Source organism: Spinacia oleracea, chromosome 4 (assembly GCF_020520425.1).
Source record: "Spinacia oleracea cultivar Varoflay chromosome 4, BTI_SOV_V1, whole genome shotgun sequence".
Lineage (NCBI taxonomy): Eukaryota > Viridiplantae > Streptophyta > Magnoliopsida > Caryophyllales > Amaranthaceae > Spinacia > Spinacia oleracea.
Window position 1 is genome coordinate 53466656 of NC_079490.1, and position 25873 is coordinate 53492528.

General features: G+C 35.6%; 1 long non-coding RNA gene across 1 annotated transcript; it reads left to right on the top strand.

Moving 5' to 3' along the window:
• Positions 1–8038: 8038 nt before the first annotated feature.
• LOC130459164 (uncharacterized) lies at positions 8039–8936 on the top strand. The gene is made up of 2 exons (XR_008918349.1): positions 8039–8326; positions 8424–8936. It is a non-coding gene; the product is annotated as an uncharacterized lncRNA (long non-coding RNA).
• The last annotated feature ends 16937 nt before the right edge of the window (positions 8937–25873 follow it).

Genomic DNA, 25873 nt, shown 5'->3' on the forward strand with positions numbered 1-25873 from the left:
TCAAAAGACATACTAATGGCAGCATGAGTGGTTGTAGTTATTTGGACTTGCTTCTCAGCATTTAAAAGACTCATCATTGAACATATATACACAAGGAACATAAAGGGGACAATAAACAACACAACAAACAAGACGTTAATTGATTTTTGATCTTCCCGTTTCTATTTTTGGACATAAATCTTGACCAAAATACCTTATATGTCCACATAATTACACCAAATACCTTAGAATCTTTTCAAATTCAACCCTCAAAATCATCACCTTTCCTTTTTTAATTATTTTATCTTTCCCAAAAACCCCACCCACCCCTCCCTTTGTAAACGTCGTTGTGTTGCTTGCTTCTCAGCATTTAAAAGACTCATCATTGAACACATATACACAAGGCACATAAAGGGGACAATAAACAACACAACAAACAGGACAAGAATTGCCTCCACAAGAATTCTCATCACAAACCACCGTGGACAGATTGCAAACAGGTGCAAATCAACTGAATACAGGGACATATGATCAATACAGGGACATATTGGCATACCATCATATCAGAACTGAATACAGGGACATATGATCAATACAGGGACATATTGGCATACCATCATATCATCATTTGCATACATGGACATATAATATCATCATTTGCATACAATCATAAACCAAAACAGGGTCATATCAGCATGAATGAAAATAGAGCATTTTCCAATATTTAAACCCTCCAAACTCCACATGATACAACAAATCCTCCTTCATCAACAACAACAAATCCAACCCTGCCAGCAAGAGATCACACTTGCTGGCCTACAATTTCAACAGCTAACCATGTTTACTAAATTGCTAATTAAAATTAAAAGAGGGGACAGACTTATCTAATCATGATCATCTGCAGCAGTCGTGTCTTTATTCTTTGAATAAGGGAACGCTGATGATTCTTGCCCAGAGGACACAGCAGAATTGCCATCCTCATTCTCACAATCACCAACGTAATATAGTTCGCACGAGTCAGACCGAGTGGGATCCTTGCACGCAACAGGGGACATAAAATACGGGTCATTAGCATCATCAAAAAAACAGAGACTTTAAAATTACAATGTTTTTTTAACCAACCAATGCATGATTTAATAACCAAAAGATCCACGATTTCATGACATGCAACTCAACAAAAACCCACATGCAAATGAATAAAAATCATTTTCATCAACACATTCAACTGAAACCCATTATAACATCAAAAAACGAGATAAATTCAAAAAATCCCCAAATAATTCAGGCAAATTCAGATCCACGATTTTATGACATGCAACTCAACAAAAACCCACATGCAAATGAATAAAAATCATTTTCATCAACACATTCAACTGAAGCCCATTATAACATCAAAAACCGAGATAAATTCAAAAAATCCCCAAATAATTCAGGCAAATTCAGATCCACTTTTTTATGACATGCAACTCAAAAAAAACCCACATGCAAATGAATTAAAATAATTTCCATCAACACATTCAACTGAAACCCATTATAACATCAAAAAACGAGATAAATTCAAATAATCCCCAAACATTTCAGGCAAATTTAGATCCAGGATTTTATGACATGCAACTCAACAAAAACCGACATGCAAATGAATTAAAATCATTTTCATCAACACATTAAACTGAAACCCAATATAACATCAAAAAACGAGATAAATTCAAAAAATCCCCAAATAAATCAGGCAAATTCAGAACCACGATTTTTTGACATGCAACTCAACAAAAACCCTAATTTTTCAGATCTTAACCATAAAAACAAACAAACACAAGAATGTATACCTCATCTTTGTCATCTTCTCCAAAAAAGCGCAGATCTGAGGCCGTGGGCAACCGATCGTCGTATTTCGATTCGACCTCTTCACCAGGCTCTACCTCCCACTTCTCAAACCACGCCTTTAGATAGTTACGAGTGCTCGTATTCTCTTTCTGGGCCAGCATTCTATTATGCAAAAACTCCGCCGAATATGAGTGCTCGTTGTTTGGACACTTACAGTTGGGACCCTAGTCACAATTTGGATCTGGGATATGTTGGCCAGAAGTACCCAACAAAGAAGAGGCCAAATTTTTTGAACTCGAAGACCCCATAAGATCAGACGAAAATAAACCCTAGAAATCTCCGATGAAAACCCGCAAATTTTTTTGGAACAAATCAACTCGCAGCGACCAAAAGGGACGATTAGAGGGGACAAGTTTATAGGGGATCTGATCGGATCAATATTTGGATCAAAGTTTATGAAGATTTTCACTCGAAAACTCTTCAGATTCGAGAGAGATGAGGAGAAAATGAGAGAACAGAGGCGGAGATTATTAGGGTTTTCTGAAAAACAGAGGAGAGAGAGAGAGAACAGAGGAGGTTTCTTAAAAGAGAGAGAAGGAAAATGAGAGATGAGGAGGTTGAATGAGGGGAGAGAGAGAGAGACAACGACGTTTAAAAAGGGAGGGGTGGGTGGGGTTTTTCGGAAAGATAAATAATTAAATAACGTATGGTGATGATTTTGAGGGTTGAATTTGAAAAGATTCTAAGGTATTTGGTGTAATTATGTGGAAATATAAGGGTATTTTGGTCAAATTTTATGTCCAAAAATAGAAACTGGAAGATCAAATAGAAACGACGTAAATAGAAACAGGAAGATCAAAAAGAAACGGAGGGAGTATTATTTTAATCTGCTGCTTTGCCGTAAGCCAAAATTTTGTTTTATTTTTTAAGTACATGTATTTGCACAAAAATCTTTTCATGTGTTTTTTGGTACGTATATCTGAATACGTGTTGTACCCCTCCAAGTGTTGGTTATTTATCCGTGTATGTGCGGATAAAATGACGAGCACTTCTGGACAAAATTTGGCAAGCAGAGAGATTCAGCGCCCAGGCTGGGGCGTTATAGATTCCGGCGCCCAGATCTGGGCGCTGAAAATGATTTCTGGGCAGATTTGTTTTGGTGTGTTGCTTCTTTTCCTTTTGTGCCAGATATTTGCGAATCTTTTTTTGTGCGCTAAATGCTTTTTTTCTTTTTAGACGAACTTTAAAGGCGATTTGCAAAGTTTCTTTTTTATTATTTATTTATTTTTTATGTTAAGCGTAGAATGTACTTTTCATTTGTCTTTTTTTTTTATTCGTGACTCAAGACGGCTTGAAAGATGGGTTGAATGAGATAGGATAATTTGTATAGGTATTAGTTAAGCATGAGGATTGGAAAGGGTAGAAGATCGTAGAACTTTATGTAGTTTTTGTGGTATGATTTAGATTGGTTGACTCGATTCTTTTCCTTTGTTTACTTGGGTAAATTTCGCACTTTAGGAGGTACGGGCTAACTCAATTCTTTCCCTTCGTTTACTTGGGTAAATTTCTCACTTTGGGAGGTACGGGCTAAGTATTTCATGGCTCGCTCTTTTCTCTCTCCCTTTTCCTTTTCCCTTTTTTTCTTCTTTGCTTGGGTAAATTTCGCACTTTGGGAGGTACGGGCTAGGTATTTCATGGCTCGCTCTTTTCTCTCTCCCTTTTCTTTTTCTCTTTTTTCTTCTTTTTTGCTTGGGATTTCTCCCCCTTTTTATTTGGGCTAAAAGGTAGATGGTTGTGGTCTTTGAGTCACGAGGCGAGACTGAGTGAGCCTCGTTTGGTAAGCCTATAGTGGACTTTTAATTTTAGTAGGCCTAGGGTGGACCTTTAAATTGTCTTACTTTGCAAGCGTATTTAGTTGTTTCTTAAAATGTGCAAATAGTGTAGATTCAAAATGTTGTTTTTACTTTATTGAAATTTAACGAAAGAATTACATCGAAAATAATTTTTTTTTGCTTCTTTTCAGATTCCAGTTTCCGGGATTTAATTGGAAGTTGTGATTTAGACTCGAACTTTCATTAATTTTTCTGATTATAACCCGTGTATGAACACAAGGAGGTGGCCTAGACTTAAAATAATGACGTGGCGTAAGCCTATAACACTTGACCAAGCGACTCTCAGACTTAGGCTAATAGGACCATAACTTTTGTTGGTTGACACTTTAGATTTTAACCCTTGGGTGTTCGTTTGTCATGCGCCATTTTGTTTAGTGTTGGCAAGGTAGTTAGTTGGGGAGATCGAATTTTCATTTTTGCAAGACTAGAATCATTAGTGCGGCTTCCCTCTTAGTGTGTATTGCTTTACCCCGATGGTAGCCTTATGGCATGCCGATTTGGGTACTTTGATGGTTCGTCATGTTGCACTCATGAAAAATCTTTTAGTCCGTACTTAGGAGTATTTCAAGGAGCGAGTGGCTCAAGAGGACTATGATAGTCGTGACCCAATGTGAGCATAAGCCTTGAGGCCATTAATTTTTTTGCCAATGGTATTGACACCTTAGGTTCACTTTGGGGGTTGTACGACTATGGAGGAATGATTTTCAGAATGTGACTGTTTTCCATTTTGCAAATACTTGAATTACATAATATATTTTTTTTATTGGTGAGAGAGAGTATTGAGGCCGTAGATTCTTAGCAAGGGATGACAATTACATATGGGTGCTTATTGATTTCTTTTAAATGCTAGGAAGGGAGACTCAATATGGTTTAACCTTTTAACTTGCAGAACGACACCAAGAATTAGGACCGGTTCTATGTATAAGAAAACTAAGACTTAGGATTTAGTTTGTACTTTGGCATGGCCTAGTCTAGACTCGGATTTATTTATTTATTTATTCGAAAATTATTTTTCCTTGGAAACTTCATTTGAATATCATTTTTTGAATACTTTGCCCATGTGACATTCAAGGTTATTTTAATTAGCATGCTCGGTTTTGGTGCCGAACATTGTCGTCATAGGAGGCCTAATGACGACACAAGGAGTTTTTTGTTTTATAAGTCGTTCTTAGAATCGAGTGCCTTTTTTATATGTCCTCGTAGCAAATTTGTTACGAATTTTTTATTGCTACGTATATTTTGTGCGCGGGCACCGAGGCTGCGGTGCCTGCCAAGCAGCAACTTCAGCGCCCAGCAGGGGCGTTGAAATAATTGGCGCCCAGCCAGGGGGGCTGAAAATGCGTCCCTGATTGGTACTCGTATTCTGTTCGTCTATTTTCTGTACATACGACTTAATTTTGCGTGCTTGCCCAATAACGTCCTTTGCGCGTTATGCAGCCTCGTGGGATCCGTTACAGGCCGTCCTGGGCGTCGCTTTTTCTTTGTGGCGATCGCCCGGGACTACGGGACACGTATTTAGGTATAACTCTTTGGCCAATTGGTGTTTATGAATGTTTGGGCAATTTTTAGGGTCGTTGGTTTTCCGGTATTACTTGTCACACACAATCACAACATAATCACATAATTCGCTACACATAACTAGCATTACAACATGAAGCAAAAAAATAATATGTCACGTAGTTTATGATAGGCTTCTATGGGTAATATTTGCGCCTGGCTTGGTACCGCTTCTATCGTAGATCCAACACATGCCCCGGTCGAGGTAGTGTATTCAACAGACGAATTTTGTCCCAAGAGGCCAGTCACGATGTAAGCCAAGGGGGCATGCACCAATGAGAGGGACCTTAGTGGGCGAGCGATTGGGTTTGGGACAGGTGTACTACTAGCGACAAGTGCCGAGTGGACAACATTCGAAGCGTAAGCACCCCCGGTAGGCGATGGGTATCCTTAGTCCCAACTCGCGAGATGAAACATGCCAAGGGAGCCGAGATTCGTTATGCGGTTCTGTCCGTTCACATTAATATGCTGATTTTCAGGTCGTCCCAACTTGATAAGGAAATAAACGCGGGGTAGGATCGTTTCACCCTTCGGCTATTTTGATTACCTACGAGCACGAGTATTTCATTAACGTCCCCAGTGGAGTCGCCACCGTGAGGGGGTCGAAAAAGCACGAGGCTAATGCGTGACCTCGTCCCTCGTGGGCGTGTCGTTGTCAGATCAAGTGTAATTGGATTTCCTGTGAGTTTACATCCAATCGACTAGTAATATGGGAGTCGCCATTCAGTTTTTAACGACAATGAGAAAAACTGACAAAACCCGGTTATCGTGACATAAAGGGAGTGCCATTATGTTCGACCACGACGGTCATAGGTTCCCTTGTGATCCCTGGTGTGGGGATCGCTCAACGTACACCCGCAGGGCAGAGATTGAGAGTTCGGGGGACTGTAACTACCGAGAGGAGTGCTCATCGATAACTCCAGAGGCAGGTTATCCTTACTAGCTCAGCATAAATAATTGAAGGGACATGCGTTTAAACTATTAAACTACTCTGAATTGATTTTAGGAATATGCAACACATAATACTAAATCGATCGTGATTATCTTATTTAGATTGATTTAAGGTACCTAGCATGATAATTCAATTGTCCAAGGTATTATCTTTATTAGGCGTGATAGATCAATCAAATTAATAGTTTAACAATTTTATAAAAGGGTGATGAAAGCGATTAAATCATGCGAAGGGACACATTACGACGCACCCTTGAGAGGTGTGTCACAGTTATCAGAAAACTAACCACTTGGCTTTGCTATTTCTCCTTTTATTTAACGAATCTCGGGTTTCTGAGCAGTGTTCCAGTATTTAGGCTTAATTCATCAGCTACAAGGGACAGGATACGTTCTGTTCGACTTTTGGGTCGATTGCGACAGAACGCGGGATCAATTTCGCAGCGTGAGGCTTAGGCTTAGGGTTGGAGTCAATACTCAGATTATGAATTGTGTGTCCTTTTTTCGTCGATTATGAGGCTGTATTTATAGGGAAAGAGTGGTGTAGAAAGATAGATTTTCAGGAATATGAATACGAAACGGATTAGGAAAAGAATCCGTCCCAGGTATTTTCGGCGCCCAGCAATAGGCGTCAAAGATTTAGGCGCCCAGGGTTGGGCGTTGAAAATAGGATTTGGGCAGAATTCTTTGTGAGATTGGACTTTAGAGTACGGAGTCCATTAAGAGACTTAATCCGAGTTATTTGGTGCGTATCAATTTACGACGGAATGCGTCTGGGCCCGTTACGAACTCTAGGTTCGTTATGAGTTTAATTAATACGTTAACTCTTTTATCGAATTGCGATAGGAATAGAATTCCTTTTACAATTTCTATCTCATTTAGGATTTATGTTGGAGTGCAACACCTAATTCTGACAGGTTTCTATCTTTTTATTCTTACTACTTTTAGCAATTACCTTTTACGGCAGCTACTATTTTTAGCAGGTTTCTATAAATGGAAGCTTTGGCTGAAATGAAAGGGTGATTTGAGATTCGTTATTTTATAGGAGATGCGTTGCCAAGTGGAGATTTATGTTCTCGTCATCGAACCTTCCCTTTCGGGAATGGGGACAAAAATAGGTGTCTACAGTAGACCAATAAGTCAATTCTAATCAATGTACGCTCGAGAAGACTCATTCAGGCCTTAAAAGTGTCCATACACTACCCTAATTGAGTCTTAGTAACATAAAATTAGTTAATCAAACATGTATTTACCTAAATATGGTTATTTAAGTTTATTAGTTGAAAGTCGGTAGACCAATAAGTCAATTCTAGTGTTCATAAATAACCAAAATGGGTAGGAATAAGTTTTACAAGCATACAAATATTTTATCATGCCTGTATGAACCTAATTAATGTTATTTAAGTTTCTTAGTTGATAATCGGGAGACCAATTACTCAATTATAGTCAAAATGTGGTCGATAATGATCATACTTGGCTTGTATTTGTTCATAAACTAACCAAAATTGGTTAGGAATGAGTATTAGTAACGTAAAAAGAGTTTATCATGCGTGTATCTACCTAAATATAGTTATTTAAGTTCTATAGTTGAAAGTCGTTCTACCAATTAGGCAATTAGTCAATTCTAGTCAATGTGTGATCAGTAATACGACTCAATTGACCCTTAAATGCGGTCGTAAAATTATATGTGTTCATAAAATAAAAAAAACGGGTCGAATTTTAAAGGCCGGACGGATAAGACACGGAGGTAGTACCACTTACAATACACAACTAGTCAACTACACATGCCTTGTCTGACATTTCTGGAGTAATTATGGTTTGATGGGTCATAGTTTGACCGTTGATTTTTCAAATTTTGATTGCCTTTAAAACTTCTCTCTACATCTCTCCATCTCTCTATCTCTCCTCCTCCAATCTGGTTTTAGTTCCAAAATAAAAGTCCAGCATAATTTTTTAAGGGTTTACACAAAATGGGGTCTGGTTCAAAATCAACCGGACCATCATGTAAGTCAAATGGAGAAAGCAATGCACCCTTTTTTTGCTATTGCAATGACGTTGTTGTAACTCGAACCGCAAAAAATGGAATCAACGCTGGCAGCCGTTTCTATGGTTGTCCAAATTGGCCGGTAAAACTAAATCTTTATTCCAAATATAGATTTTTATAGGATTACCTAATTTTTCAAAGGCTTATTATTTAATAATCGAATCCGGTTTTTTTAATAGTTTCAGGGGAGAATGCTTGCAAATTGTTTGAATGGGTCCCAGGTCAGACTATCGCCCCAATTGGTATGAAGTATAATGAGTTTCAGCTTCAAGTCCTAGAGTTGAACACACAGATAGCAGAATTGGAGATGAAGAACAGTATAATAGAAAATAAGGTAAAGAAATTACAAATCGAAAGGGATAGTTTGGAAGAGATGAACCAGGAATTGAAAAATGAGCTGACCCACATGCGGATCGAGTTAATGAATTGCTCAAGGAATGAGAAGAATGTGTCAATGATTTTGGTTTTTTCATGGCTAATGTTCGCTGTCATAGCTATGTTACTGAGGTAGCAAGCTTATGGAAGATAATTATTGTTAATGGTAGCAGTGTAACTTAAATTTTCCACTAGGTTGTGGGTGGAGTTGTTTGTTTAGCAAAAACATCGCCTTTTGTTTTCTTATGCTTCTCGTTATGTAATCGTTTATCATCGTATGGAATGAAAAAAAACACGTAGATTATTAACTTGTTTAATTATAGATGTTGTAGTTTAGTAAAGTAAAGTAAAAATATGCACAAATACGTAGTGCGATAAAATGTTCAATTAAAAATGTTAATAAAAAATGTAATTCAATCAAGAATTGGTAACATCTAGATATAATCGATCCAATCCGAAAGCTAACTGAGACCAAGCTGAGATAGAATGGACCTAATATCACCGTATGATTTTTTATTTTTTTTTGGCAATTGATATCACCGTGTTATTAGTCCGAATCAATGTTGTTATTTGTACTCAAGATTACTATTTATTAGTGCAAGATCGTTGGCACAACAATTTAGATTAAAAACAATTTAGGGAAGTTGTTTGGATGATGATAGAAGGACACAAGGTGTGCAAGAGCATCTTGCACACCACCACTTATAATATGCCACCTCAATTTTAAAAGATTTTTCTATTTTGAAAATTTCAAACTGAAATTTGAAATGTGTTTTGAAATTTTAATTTTGAATTTCAAGTTTGTTTTAAGTTCTCAACAATCAGCAATTAATTATCTTTAATTCCCCATAGATGCAATGAGTGCATTCCCCATAAAGGAAACGAGTAACCAAAAAATCATCTAATATTTTGATCTTTTCATGACTAAAATGATCCCGTAAAATAGTTTTGATCCGCAATTAAAAAAATTTGGTTATTTATCCTCTTGAGAAGAATCGAACACGGGTTTGCGCAGATAGAGTAGATGTTGTAACAGCTTAGTAGTGACCGTTGTAGCAAGGGGTATCAGCACGTAAGTCATTGCAAACATAAATCTTTTAATCTAATTTTACCGAGTTTGAGAATTCTACATATGATTTATGTAAAGGTGAAATAATCCTTTATAATCGTAGATAATATTATAACACATTTTATAATCGTAGATAATATTAGAAGACATCTAATTTTACCGAGTTTGAGAATTCTACATATGATTTATGTAAAGGTGAAATGATCATTTATAATCGTAGATAATATTATAACACATTCATGTGTTCTATCTATCTTTTCTAATCTTGGTGGTGGGTCATGATTTTGTATTATAACAAGAAGTAAACAACTTACTGGGTAGATGTTTATGAAAATGTTAGGAGTTACACATCTATTTTACTTGAGTTTTTAGCGGCGGGTGAACGGTGACTTTTAGCGGCGGCTATAGGGTTCATTAACTAAATTCCATCCCCATAATTTAATCGCGCCGATGCCCAAAATCAAATTTCTCTCTTCGATAATCGCCACCTTCATTTTCCTCCTCCACGGACAATCGAAAATTGTGGTGGTGCTATTTTTTGGGCGGATTCATGGTGGTTACTTGCAATTGATAAATCCCAAATTAACGAATTTGCAATTGGAATTGGAATGTCCAAAATTTATGAATTTGCAACAAATCCCAGATTAAATAAAATCAGATTTAATAAATTAACAATTTATACTGCAACATAAAATCTATAATTGTAATTGAAGTTCAGATTAATCTTGGAAACGCAGAATCAGATTTCCTTTGTTCATGCTCAATAAAATATATAATGTATTTAGAGGATCATTTTATTGCCATCTAACACAGTAGGATGTAATTGAAATCTTATCATAAAATCTATAATCATTCTTGTTGTATACTTTGTATTGTAAATATTCAGGTGCTGATACCCCTTGCCAAGATGGTCACCAAGACGCACCTTGATTATGTACCCTGCACCCGTGTTCGAATCCTTGCAACTGAAGGAAATAATGCCCTTGGTCCAAGTATGCATTCTATGTTAAATCTAATAAATGCTGTTCAGTATTAATTAACAAGTTAATAATTCAGTGAGATCAAGTGAGCTGAATGCCTAGCTAGAGGCCGCTTCAGTTCAAGTGGAATTAATGATATTAATCCACAGCTTACTCTTGACTGAACCCGTAGGGTCACACAAATAGTACGTAAACGGATCAAGTATTTAATAGCATTAAATACTCCATCTATGAATATTCGGAACCGACGGATCTTGGTTTCAGTGGGAGCTAAGATCGTCACAGGCAAGGAATGAATACTCCGAAACGATGATATTGCCGGAAACGGAAATATGGATCGTATCGGAAATATAAATATTATCCAAGTCGTAGATGTTGCCGGAAACGGAAACATGGTACGTGTCGGAAAATATTATCGGAAATGGAAATATTGCCAGAATCGGAAATATTGCCGGAAACGGAAATATTGTCAGAATCGGAAATATTACCGGAATCGGAAAATAATTCCGGAAACGGAAATATTAAATATTTGTTCGAAACGGAAATTAATTCCGGAATCGGAAATATTAAATATTGTTCGTATCGGAAATGAATTCCGGAATCGGAAAATTTAATCGGAAGCGCGTCGTACGAATAAGCATCGGACGAGGCCTGCCGGACGAGGCCTGCCGGACGAGGCCCAGCACGAAGCCAGGCCATCGCCCAGCAAGCCAAGCGCGCCGCACAAACAGCCACGCCAGGCCCAGCGCAAGGCCAGGCCCAGCAGGCTGCGCGCAGCGCGCAGCGCGCACAGCGCGCACAGCACGCGCAGCGCGCAGCGCGCGCGGGCGCTGAGTGGGCTGCTGCTCGCGCGCACGCATGGGGCCCATCGTGGCTGCCGTGCGTGTGTGTGCAAGTGTTTGTGTTCGTGCACGTTTCCTAAAACATGCAGAGTTCGGTTAATGATTAAAATTCCTAATTCTATTTGATAAATTAATTAAATTAGAGTTCTTGTAGGATTCTAGGTTTGATTAATTTGTATCTGAATAGGATTTCGATTCCCTTTCCATACCGCTATAAATATGAGGCTAGGGCTCACAATTTATAACACAAGTTTCAAAGTATTCAAAGTGAGTTTTTGAGAGAAAAATTCAGTCACACATTTGCCTATAAAGTACCGAAAATAATAGTACCTTAAGGGCGATTCTAGTTGGTCAATCTTAAGGCGGATCCGGACATGCTGTGGACTATCTACGGAGGGACGACACTTGGAGTCCTAAAGACTTGTTCTTGTTCGGTTCGGGCGCAGCTAGGGAAGGCACGCAACAAAGAGTATGCATCTAATCTATGCTAAATGATTATGTGTAAATAATATGTTTTCCTGGGTTTATGGTTTTTCCGCATGATTTATGAATTGTCATATGTATCATAACCTAACAGTGGTATCACGAGCCCCTTATTATTTTCATAATCTAAATTGCATGAACATGGTTAAATATTACAAATTTGCAAGAATTAAAAGGGGTGATTAATTTTCGTAATTGTTAATTAATTGCAAATTGCGTTTATTTAATTATACGTACGCAGTTTTTCGGCAGTTTCTTCGTTACTCATCCGAATTGAGTGATTTTTGTGTCAATTCCGCATGTAAAAGGCATTCTAAAATTTTGACAAAAATAATATTTTTCTGCCGAACCCAGAATTCTCAAATTCGAAGCCTAACTATGACTTTTCGAAGGTTTTAGTTTTTCGAATGCAAAATTTCGTAAATTTAAGATGTTAAATTAAATATTTGCGATTCTTGTTGATAAATCTTGAATTTTTGATTGACCTACTGCATATGTTTAACAAGTTTGAATGCCTAGTCTTGTTAATTATGCAATCTAATTATTAATTATGATTAATTTGTTGAAAATTAGAATAATTTAGAATTAATTTGATTTTCATAATTAATTGTAATTTAATTAGAAACCTATGATTAAAAACCACCATAAAAATTGTAAATTTACGATAAATTTTAAATTTTTATGACCTAGACTTGAATCCATAACAATCGGAAATCAATTGGATAATAAATTTTCGATTTTTCGCCCTAAAATTATAAAATTAATATTATTTATTAATTTGTCATTAATTTTAAATATAAATTTTAAATTTTTATGCGATTCGTTCATATAACTTGCACGCACGAATCAATGGACGCTTCGTGTTACCCTTAAGGGGTGTTGTATAATGCGGGCATGCGACGACGAGCAAGGGAGCTCGTCGCCCGTGCGGCACGAATGCAATGAGCAAGGGCGTAGTGCACGAGCACAAGGCAGCAGCCCTGCCTTGTGTCGTGTGCCACGACCAATGGACGAATGGGCATGGGCGTAGGGCGAGCCAAGGCAGTCGCGTGTGGGCAGCAAGCGAGCTGCGCCACAACGCGCGCTGCCTCGCGCAAGAGCGCGCAGCCTCGCGCGCAGCGAGCGCAAGCTCGCGTGCCACGAGCGCTGCGCCTAGCATTGCTCGCGCGCACAGCGAGCGATGGCTCGCGCGCCCAGCGAGCGATGTCGCGCGCCCAGCGAGCGATGGCTCGCGCGCCCAGCGAGCGATGTCGCGCGCCCAGCGAGCGATGGCTCGCGCGCCCAGCGAGCGATGTCGCGCGCCCAGCGAGCGATGTCGCGCGCGCACTGCGAGCGATAGCCCGCATGCGATGAGCGCTGGCGCGCGCAGCGAGCACCAATGCGTGCGGAGGCTTGCGATAGGGATGCAGCAGCTATGCGACGAGCGCATGGGCTGCGCGCGCATGGCCAGCGATGGCTGTGTGCGTGCGGCCCATGGGCGTGCAACGCGTAGGGTGTTTGCGTTACGATTAGATCGTTTTGAATGTTTAATTTGAAAATTTCAGTTCACGTAATTTTAATTAATTTTAAAATTAATAATTTAAATTATTTTCTTGGATTTTAATTTTGAATATTATAATTATAATAAATGTTATTTATTCTAATTATTTTACTAAAATTAAAATCATGAATTAATTTAAATGCGACTGAAATTAAATTAAACTTTTTGGATTCAATTATAAATTTATATGAGCTTTAAATTTTAATTAAATTTGTATGTTTCCGGTTATACTAGAAATACATTTTTATGTTTAAAATTGGTAAAGCATATGAATTTATTGGTTTAAGTGGGAGCGCTTTTTAGTCATAAACTCTTGATTAGGTCTACAAATCCTTAAGGTTAAATCAACTTGATTAGAATTAATAAGGACTGAATAATTGGTAGATTATTGGTGCCCTTGATTAATTGCTGCAAATGTTTACGTGATGCATAATGTGTTTTACTAACCAGCTATGTGGGCCATTCATGATAATGAATGGGTGAATGGTATATATTGTATATGTACTGTTTTGCAGGTTATGAAGTGACTAGTATGGCCCAAATAGGATAGAAAATATGGTCTGCGTACCATTAATTTGAATGTAATTGGTCTAAAGTACCAAAGTTATTTTTCAATTCAAATATGGTCTGCGTACCATCAAATAGTTGTAATTAGTTATAGCTTATCCTATTTGAAGAAAATGGTGCCTCCCACGGAGATTTTCAAGACGGACTTTGAAGTCAAAGCTTCAAGGTGAAGTCGGGCCATACTAGATCACAAATATCTTATGCATGTTTTAAGTTATTTATTGCTTTTAAATATGTCTTAAAATGCATGAGATCAAAAGCTTGATTATGTTGCATGATTAAGGATTTTAGTTCACTTAAAATCTAACCAACATAGTAAGAGCCTTAAGTTCCAAACTTAAAAATTGAGTTAAAAGGTGCCATGCCAAAATATACACTTGCTTGGATATCCTTTACATCAATCTAGTAATAGTTTTCGCTCAGCGAGGTGTTACTTATTGGTCCTAAAGGGGCAAGGTACACAAATAATTGTGAGTACATGTTAGTTTTGGTGAAACTCAACGATATAAGTAAGGAGTCCTTTTATGTCGTGGCAAAATCGATAGGTTTACCTAACAAGTTCTTAGACGTACCTATCAACCAAGAGTAGTTTCTAGACTATTAGCAAAAGGCTTTTGCTTACCTAAGATGTTTTAGGATTAAGTCGACAAACTGTGCTTAGTTCTTCAATGATTTTAGGATCTTGGAATCATTTTATTCACACCTGCCGGAACAATAAAATCGAATAAAATGCTAATAACTTGTTTGAATTGCATGGTTGCTTTAATTTCAAGTTATTATTCATGATAAATGTTTAGACTTTGCATGCTTCAATGTATGTTTTAATTATTGTTTATAATTAAATATCTTGCACTGCAATAAATCCTTTTAGAAAGGTAACAGTAAATTTCCTCGATTGGTAGTGAATCCAAGAACGATTCACGGAAAAGAGAGAAAGTGAGCAATTTAAAATGTACGTTTCTTATAGCGACTTTTATGGTTGTTTTCGAATATCAAAATCGAATGGCAAACCAATTGGTGCTTGTGAATTCAAAATACACTGTAGTTTTGAGATCATGAAGCATTGAGTTTAACACGCTCAGCTTTACCAATGGTTAACAACCTAATATCTTTTTCCATTTAATTCTCGAATGAGTCTAGTCCCTAGACATTCGAATAGATCGATGCTTAGAGAACTTTAGAAGCTTCTGGTAAGATCATCTAGTTGAAACAAAATATTCAACATAAATGGTAAAGAACCTTGTTGGGGTGACATTGGACATGTCTAACAAAGTATAAAAGTCAACACTAAAGAATTCAATTCTTAAGACTATAAGAAAGGGTACAAGAAATAGGAAAACAAAGGAACAAATGAAAGGAATTTACGATTCCGGTTCTACCTATAAGTTTAAAGAGAAGTGACCTAGCAATCAAACTTCCTTGGTATCATATACCGCTTGAGGTTCTTACTTCGGTAATAACTCAAACAATGGAAGCTAGGATACACTAATGACCTACAAGTGGGAAATGAAGCATGGCAATGCTACATTAGTTGTAGGGTCATCTAGTTTGTTTTAAGTCCTTTCAAGGCTGGAACTTAATGGCTATTTTGTTCCATAATCAGCATACCTAAATTTCTGCTTCAAACACAGAAAGACTCACATTCAAGAAAAACAAAAACAATGTTTGTTTGTTTATTTGAATGAAATGGTCAATTACAGGTTGAGTCAATATGCTTGATTAAAACAAACAACTCTTTAAAGAACTTTACTAGGTTCAAATCAACCCCTTGATTTGAGTTCCACTAAATCTTTGGCATTGTTGCTTAGACCATATCAACAAGTTAACATTCAAAAGCTCTATTTTAATGGACTTTTGAAAGTTGATTGATTTCTAGATCATTTTAAGACAACCAGTCTTACTTGTTGAAAGTAACAAAAGATATGAACTATTGTTAGAACGCCTAGACAATAGAGTTCAAAGCTAAAGAAAAATTTTATGACTTTATTATTTCACATGGATTTGAGTGAATATAGGTTTATTTACTCAAAAGTGATATAAGTTGAATCTGTTTGGCTAGTTCAAAGATTCAGAAGTATAAAATCCACTTGGTAAGAAATCATAAAGATCTAGGTTAGATCATGTTAATGATTACTTGAGACCAAATATGATCATCAATGATTGTGTGTTGTAATTTCACAATCTAGCTCCATAAGATATGGCATATCTTAGTTGGAATAATCGAAGTCAATTAGTACTTGATTCGATCAATGATGGATCATAAAACTTTTCCTATAATTTCTAAAACAAAATGCTCAACTACCACCAAACTAAACCAAATTCGTCAAAACTATTGAAAAGTAATTTCAGAATAACTTTTCATAAAATATATCTAGAGAGTTGCAAAACTCAGTGGGAGCTTAGTTTTTGTCATTTCGACAAACTAAGGCCCAAGTATAGATATATGTTTCATTGTGATTTATTCAAATGAGGCACAAGGGTATTGTTTCTACCACGAATTTTTGAGAACATAATGTTTGTTTGCTCGAAATAATGTCCTTTTGGAGATTCGTTTCCAAAATGACAAGTGGGAGAAAATAGACCTCGAAAGTCTTCGAGACGAACAACAAACATAAACGGACATTCCGGAGGCTTTTCGAAGTGCTTCAGAAAATCCGAACTTATTCTTTAAGGACTTTAGAAGTGGCTTTAAAGAATAGACATCTCTTAGAAGACTTTACAAGTGCTTCAAGGAGAACAGAATATTCAAAGGACTTTCAAGTGGCTATTGATATTCTATTGTTTGATGTTCTATACCCTAGTAGGCATAAAGTTCAAGTCACTGGAACTATGAGATTCTTCTATTAGATAGTGAAGAATCATGGAGTTCAGGTCACTGAAACTATGCAATTCTTCTATTAGATAGTGAAGAAACCTACAACTTGCAGTCAAACTATTATCATGTAGATTAATGAGTTTGTGACTTGTAAGAAAGCTATGACGAAACCTAGATTCCCTAAAATGGTTAGAGGCCATATATAGACTCAAATGTTTTAAATGGTTAGAGGCCATAAAACATACTCAATGTTTTGATGACAAAATTGAAATTTTGTTGATTTGCAAGAATGGGTTCACACCTATTGGTTGCAAGTTTGTTTTAAGGATAAAAACCATCAAACATGGAATTGTGTTCACACACAAAGCTAGATTAGTTGCTAAAGTTTACAAGCAAATTCATGGTGTAAATTGTGTTGAAACCTCATGCATAATCGTAATGCTCAAGTCTATAATTCAAGCAATGATTGCATATTGGTACATATAGCAATTGGATGACAAAACGTATTCCTCAATCAAATGTTGGAATAAACTATGTACATGGTATGTCATAGGATTTGTGGATCCAAATAAATGCTTGAAAGAGAAAGCTAGCTTATAAAATCTAAGTACAGATTTAAGCAAGCAATTGGGAATTGGAACTGTATTTTAAGTGAAGCTAATAAGCATTTTAGTTTCATAAAATATACATGATTCTTATACATATATAAGAAGTTTAGTGGGAGTACATAAAAACTTAATTGGTCCTATGTGTATCACACACATATCTCTCTATTGTAAAATAACATTCAAATGCTAATGACTTAGATTTGAGATTATTCATCAATGATGGACCATGGCGAAACTTAGTACATACTGGGTATTAAGATCTATTTACAAAGATCTTATGATATTGTTTTGGATTAAGTAATGGCATTTACTAAATCAAACACGAAAGTCTCCATTGGAGATATTCGACCCATGTGAATAAATCTAAGTAAAGGATGTTTTAACTATGTATAAGCATTTACTAAGTTAAACATCAAAGAGTCTAAATGAGATTCTTAACCTATATTATATGTCAAAGAATTTAGCTGAATTTAGTATCTACTGAAACTAGATAAGCTAAAGTTACATGAATAGAATTCAATTGGGAAATATTCTGCAAAAGAATTTATCATGTATGATATAATATGAGGATCGCCAAAAACGTATCGTATGACTTTAGGCATGACGAACATATACCAATCTCTATTGATCTAAGTGAAGATCAACTAGATTGAGATCAAGAATACTTATGGTACTTGAAATGATACATAGGAATAGTTCTTGATTCAAGGAAATAAAGATATGCTAAATATTGATGCTACACGCATAAACACTGGCAAAGGATCAAGCAAGACCCTTTGGAGTTAACCATTGATAAGGACGAGCTATAGAGCATCGGTTTTGAAATGACAACATGGATTGGAGATCATGAGTTGTTGCGTGGGAAATTAAAATAATAATTTCTATGTTCTAAGATATAGTTGGAGAGTCTTCCACATATCTATGAACTGCTTGGATAGGTAAATCCAAACAAAGCATCACTAGCAACCTATACAGTTGAAGTAAAAGTGATTATTGCCTAAGAAGCAATAAAACAGGGTTGTTTAAAGTTCTTCACTGAACTTGGGTAGATCACCTATCTGCTGGCTTGATGGTTCTTCATTGAAAAATGCGTGGAACCACTCTTGAAGCAAGAAAAACGTCTGCTAACTTGATGGTTCTTCATTGCAAAATGAGTAAAACCACCATCAAAGTAAGAAAGACTAGATCACATAATAAACAAACTCGAAAAGATCTTATCATCATATCTCGAAGAACATTCGATGAAAATGATATTAAGATTGGCAAAGCATGGTAACTAAACCTATGCAACAAGTGAGAAGCAACACTCACGTTGTAGCACTGGAAATCAAGCATAGCTTTGAATTCCATGAAATGTTTTAAAGATGGGTTAGAGGCCCATGGTTGTAAAACATTGGGGTTGAACATTTATCATATATGAAATGTGTTTTCATATTCCATTTAATCTTGGTTTAGTATTAAATGATGAGTCCCTTCAATTTGACAATATATTCAAGATAGACTGTCAGGACCAGTCCTGTGACTAAGAAATGTCTATCAAGTGAACTTGAATGTCAAAGGTTGAAAATGGTCCCTAATCGGAGTTTTCTATAAAATTGGACGCATAGAAAACGTTAGACGACTAGAATGCAAGATGACTAGTAGTTCTGTTTCTTGAACTATGTGGACATGGCAATGTCATAATCATTTGCATAGATACTTACTTTGGGAAGACTAGTATCGGACAAGACCTATGAAACTTTACTGTAAGAGATGAAAATTTGTCATGAGTAAATTTCATTAAATTATTAGACACTAAATCCTCAATACCTGAGTGATTTGAGATTACTTGTTTGAGAACTGGTTGCTTTGACGTTGACCAACCGTCGCACCGTAAAAGGAGGCTATAAAGGCAACGCTCAGGTAATCACCTATCAAACGAAGTCTAATCTCAAGATCGCAAGATTGGGATTGTCCTCCCATAAATCGGGATGAGATGCTTAAAAGTTGTACAAGGCCACTCGGAGAGCTAGAAACTGTGAAATGCATGGCCGTGCTCGGATGAATCATAGGCTATGATTATCTGTTTATTTGATCAGTTGAACTCTGAAACCGAGGAACACCTCTGGACATAATAAGGATGACAACTCTTACCTTATGTTCAAGAGCAAGCATCGAGCGACAAAGGAATTAGGAAATGCACACTTGTCCCTAAGGACAAGTGGGAGACTGAAGGAAATAATGCCCTTGGTCCAAGTATGCATTCTATGTTAAGTCTAATAAATGCGGTTCAGTATTAATTAACAAGTTAATAATTCAGTGAGATCAAGTGAGCTGAATGCCTAGCTAGAGGCCGCTTCAGTTCAAGTGGAATTAATGATATTAATCCACAGCTTACTCTTGACTGAACCCGTAGGGTCACACAAATAGTACGTAAACGGATCAAGTATTTAATAGCATTAAATACTCCATCTATGAATATTCGGAACCGACGGATCTTGGTTTCAGTGGGAGCTAAGATCGTCACAGGCAAGGAATGAATACTCCGAAACGATGATATTGCCGGAAACGGAAATATGGATCGTATCGGAAATATAAATATTATCCAAGTCGTAGATGTTGCCGGAAACGGAAACATGGTACGTGTCGGAAAATATTATCGGAAATGGAAATATTGCCAGAATCGGAAATATTGCCGGAAACGGAAATATTGTCAGAATCGGAAATATTACCGGAATCGGAAAATAATTCCGGAAACGGAAATATTAAATATTTGTTCGAAACGGAAATTAATTCCGGAATCGGAAATATTAAATATTGTTCGTATCGGAAATGAATTCCGGAATCGGAAAATTTAATCGGAAGCGCGTCGTACGAATAAGCATCGGACGAGGCCTGCCGGACGAGGCCCAGCACGAAGCCAGGCCATCGCCCAGCAAGCCAAGCGCGCCGCACAAACAGCCACGCCAGGCCCAGCGCAAGGCCAGGCCCAGCAGGCTGCGCGCAGCGCGCAGCGCGCACAGCGCGCACAGCACGCGCAGCGCGCAGCACGCGCAGCGCGCAGCGCGCGCGGGCGCTGAGTGGGCTGCTGCTCGCGCGCACGCATGGGGCCCATCGTGGCTGCCGTGCGTGTGTGTGCAAGTGTTTGTGTTCGTGCACGTTTCCTAAAACATGCAGAGTTCGGTTAATGATTAAAATTCCTAATTCTATTTGATAAATTAATTAAATTAGAGTTCTTGTAGGATTCTAGGTTTGATTAATTTGTATCTGAATAGGATTTCGATTCCCTTTCCATACCGCTATAAATATGAGGCTAGGGCTCACAATTTATAACACAAGTTTCAAAGTATTCAAAGTGAGTTTTTGAGAGAAAAATTCAGTCACACATTTGCCTATAAAGTACCGAAAATAATAGTACCTTAAGGGCGATTCTAGTTGGTCAATCTTAAGGCGGATCCGGACGTGCTGTGGACTATCTACGGAGGGACGACACTTGGAGTCCTAAAGACTTGTTCTTGTTCGGTTCGGGCGCAGCTAGGGAAGGCACGCAACAAAGAGTATGCATCTAATCTATGCTAAATGATTATGTGTAAATAATATGTTTTCCTGGGTTTATGGTTTTTCCGCATGATTTATGAATTGTCATATGTATCATAACCTAACAGCAACTGCGTAACACAATTTTTTTTTAATCTGAATAGATAATTATACGGGATCATTTTATCTTAGAGAAAATCAAAAGCGAAACTGAAATAACTTATTAAAATAAATACAATAAATATATTTATGATATTGTTGTAGATGTGCTGATACCCCCTTGCCATATTGGTCACCGCAATACATTATCTTATAGAGGCCCTGTGTTCGAATCCTTGTAAATGCATAACACAACATTTTTTTTAATCTGAATAGATAGTTATACGGGATCATTTTATCTTAGAGAAAATCAAAGAACTATTCATTGGACTACACGCCGAGTATGATAAACAAAAATTATGTACAAGGAACTATTTATTGAACTTCCGATCCTAAGAGTAAAGTTTTTAAAATAATTTTCTAGAGTAAATATAAATCCAATGTTATATTTCCAATATACCTCTTTGATAATAGGGACATTAAATATTCGCGTACTCCCGATAAAAGTAACAAGTTACCAAAAAATTGTACGGAGTAGAACAAAATTAGCTCAGTTCTCTGATTTCTTTATCACTAAAATGATCTCGTAAATGATCTGTGACAAATTCAAATAATATGTTATTTCCTTGTAAATAATCATGGTGGCAAGCAACGAGTCTTTATCACTCACTAAAATGATCCCTAAACCTACTATAACCTGATGACATTTTAATTTTTTTATCTATTTAGATTCAGATGATTTCACAACAATTATTGATTTTTCATTTAATTATAACATTTGTGTACCGTTATACAATTAGGTTAGCGTAAATAAAATATATATATAGCTTAAAACAAATCGAGGTGATTTCTAAACAATTATTTAAATATGCGTGTACCGTTATAAAATTAGGTTAACATAAATAAAATATATATAACTTGATACAAATTATTGTCATACGAACACTTTCGCGTATTATTAAATATTATTTTTTACTATCAATTTGGATTTTCTTAAGATCATGACTTATATATATTTTTTTAAATTTAATATTTATATTAATTATTTGTTATAACCAATGTTGATAAACAATATGGATAATAAATGTTGTGTTAGTCCCCATAAAAAAACTTTACGGCTGCACATAACATGAAATATAGGCGTGAAAAAATAACTCATACTATATATAGTTAAATGATACTTATAATTATATGTTGACGATTTTTACACTAAATTTAATAATTTTCATAAAAGTAATGAGTTACCCAAATAACATTCCAATTCTATAAATATGATTTTTTTTATTAAAATGATCCCATAATTGATTTGTTAATATTTGCAACATAATTTTTATTTTTTTTTTATTTTTTTATATATAGGACTTAGATTGAAATTATTTCTAAACAATTATTTATTTTTCATTCAAATTATAATATTTGTGTAACGTTATACAATTAGGTTAATGTAAATAAAATATACGGAGTATATAACTTAAAAAAATTTGAGATGATTTCCAAATAATTATTTATTTATTTGTGTACCATTATTAAATTAGGTTAGCATAAATAAAATATATATAACTTGACACAAATTATTGTCGTACGGACATTTTTCGCGTATTATTCAATATTATTCTTTACTATCATTTTGGGTTTTCTTAAGATCATGACTTATATTTTTTTTAAATGTAATATTCATATTAATTAATTGTTACAACCAATGTTGATAAACAATGGGGATAATAAATTTTGTGTTAGTCCCCATAAACAAACTTTACGGCTACACATATCACGAAGTATAGGCGGTTAAAAATAACTCATATTATTCATAATGATACTATATATAGTTCAATGATACTTATAATTATACATTGACGATTTTTACACTAAATCTAATCATTTCCATAAAAGTAACGAGTTACTCAAAATATATTCTTAATTCTATAACTATGATTTATAGTTTATTAAAATGATCCCATAAATGATTTGTTAACATTTGTAACATAATTTTTTATTATTTTTTTATTTTTTTATATAGGATTTAGATTGAGATGATTTCTAAACATTATTTATTTTGATCAAAGTTTTCCGAATTTTTGGGAGTGGTATATTTTACGTAAATCTATTTTTTTTTAATAGGACCACAAAATATTTAGTTTTGAACACAACAAATACAATTAACATGGTGTTAATTTTAGGAGGGGTTTGTTTTACATATAATCTCTTTTGTGTAAATGATCAAAACAATCAACTTTTTACATATAACATGATTTTAGTTTCAGAGAAGGGTTTATAGTACATAGAATATGTTTTGTTTTTAAAGGATCAACTATAATTACTTTTGAACACAACAAATAAAATTCATAATGATTTTGGTTCATCAATTGAAAGAAACATGGGATTTTTAAAAAATAAAATCCTAACCTATTGTTAAGATTCGAACACGGGTGAATTTTAGGCAAAAGCGTTGAAGTTACCATCACTTTGACAAGGGGTATCAGCACGTCTACAATTGCAATACCAATTTATACGACTTATAAAAATCAATGATCCCATAAAAAGATGTCATTTTTTAAAAACATTGTTTTTGCTAGAGCCAGGATTGGAAGGCATGTTGATCGCAAATATATTGAAGTTCAAGCGGTAAAGCAATGACCATAAGTCCATGATGACAAAGGGGTATCAGCACGTTAACATTTGCAACATAAAACATTTTTATCTATATGGAGGGAGTATGATTTTAGTTCTTTTAATCATATTTTTCAAATTCTGATGGTATCAATTAACAAATCACCTCTTCGTATAATACAATAAAATAAGAAAATAACTTCATCACGAATGAATTAAGTCGCGAAAGCTTTCACTTGACAAATGAATTAATTTCATCACGAGAGTCTTCACCACGTCGAATTATGAACCCAAGTTGATTCCTGATGCACAAAGGGTAATTCAGATAAATTTGTTTTATTTTTATTTTTTGATGAATAAGTTCAACAAACACGAGTTTATTTTTTGACGGAGTGTTTTAATTGTGAAATATCTTGTTAATAAATGTTGCATTTGAAGAGATCGTGTTTTAATTTGTGGGATCATTACATGTATACTGAAATCGGAATACATACTGTTTATGAACTTCATTAGCTATCGTATCTTGTATAAAATTTTAGGTAGCCCACTATGATGTGCTGATACCCCCCATTAAATTGGTTACTTGATTACCCTTACACTAGCTAAACCCGTGTTCGAACCTATGTGGTTGTTGAAAAATAATTTATTTTTTCCCTATTCATTTGTTTTTTATTTTAATGAGTATTTTTTATACAAATTCTACAACCAAAACACATTTAGGAGTATTGTCTATACAATTTCTAGAATCAAAATCATAACTTAATAAAACAGGTTTATTGCTATACAAAAGTTTCAATATTGTCACTTCCAATTCATCATCTCCAGATTCGTAGAAGACGAATAATAGTTACATCCATTGCAATATTAACTATTTTTTCCAGCCATTGCAATAGGTCCAGCTTTTGTCACTTTCAATTCATCATTTCCAGTACATCTCAACTGAAACACTATAATAAATATGATTGAAAATCTCTTAGTAATTTCATCAAACAGGTTATATGCATCACTAAATCCATGGAAGTTCTTTTAATGGCAGACTTTTATATGCCTCGAAAAAAATTATAACTCATTTAGATAGTTAATGCATTAAAAAATGGCAGAAAATAGAATGAGAAATAGAAATTCAGAGGGTGGGAAAAATGAATCACATACTTTGCAGTTGCTTTAGCAATATAAACCAGAAAAAATGGCTCTTTGTAGTTCTCTTATTATTAGTGGAGGTGAAAGATGAAAATTTGAGGTGAAGAGGTGTTTGGCGCAAATATGAAAAATGGGTATTTTGGCGCAATTAAATCCCGCTCAAAGAACAGAATGGCGCAAATGGCTGAAAATATTTGCCGCCCAAAAAAAATATTTCAGAAAGCTTTTCCCTCTCTTTTTTTAGTGGGATTTGTGAGATGACATTGTGTAATTGGTGGTGTGCAAGATACCTTTGCACACCAAGTGTATCCCTAGCCTTTTCCGTTTTATTCAGTTACACTTTGGAACAATTATATTGTGGCCCCAAAGTTTGAAAAGGGGTATATTTTTTCGATAAACCTATTTTTGTGTTAATTATGTTAATTGGGTTTAGCACTACAAGAAAAAGCCAAATTTCCGACTGCAAAAATTAGTCGCCAAAAGAGCGTTTTTGGTCGGAAAAAAGTTTACCGACTAAAAGTAGTCGGAAAAGGGTTGTCGGTGATGTTCTGGTCGGAGTTTGGCCAAATTCCGACTAAAAAGTAGTCGGAAAAAACTAGCGACTACATTTCCGACTATAAATAGTTGGAAAATTACCGACTACTACTTTAGTCGGAAAATTACCGACTAAAAGGGTGGTCGGTAATTTTCCGACTAAAGTAGTGGTCGGAAAATTACCGACCACTTTTTTAGTCGGTAATTTCCCGACTACTACTTTAGTCGGGAAATTACGACCACTTTTTTAGTCGGTAATTTCCCGACTACTACTTTAGTCGTAAAATTACGACCACTTTTTAGTTGGTAATTTTCCGACTAAAGTAGTAGTCGGTAAAACCATATTTAAAAATAAAAAAAAAATAACTGAAACCACAGTAACTGGACATTCCAGTTACCAGTTTTCAGCTTGACAATCTTCCATTTCCAAATGAAAATTTTTTAATCAAAACAA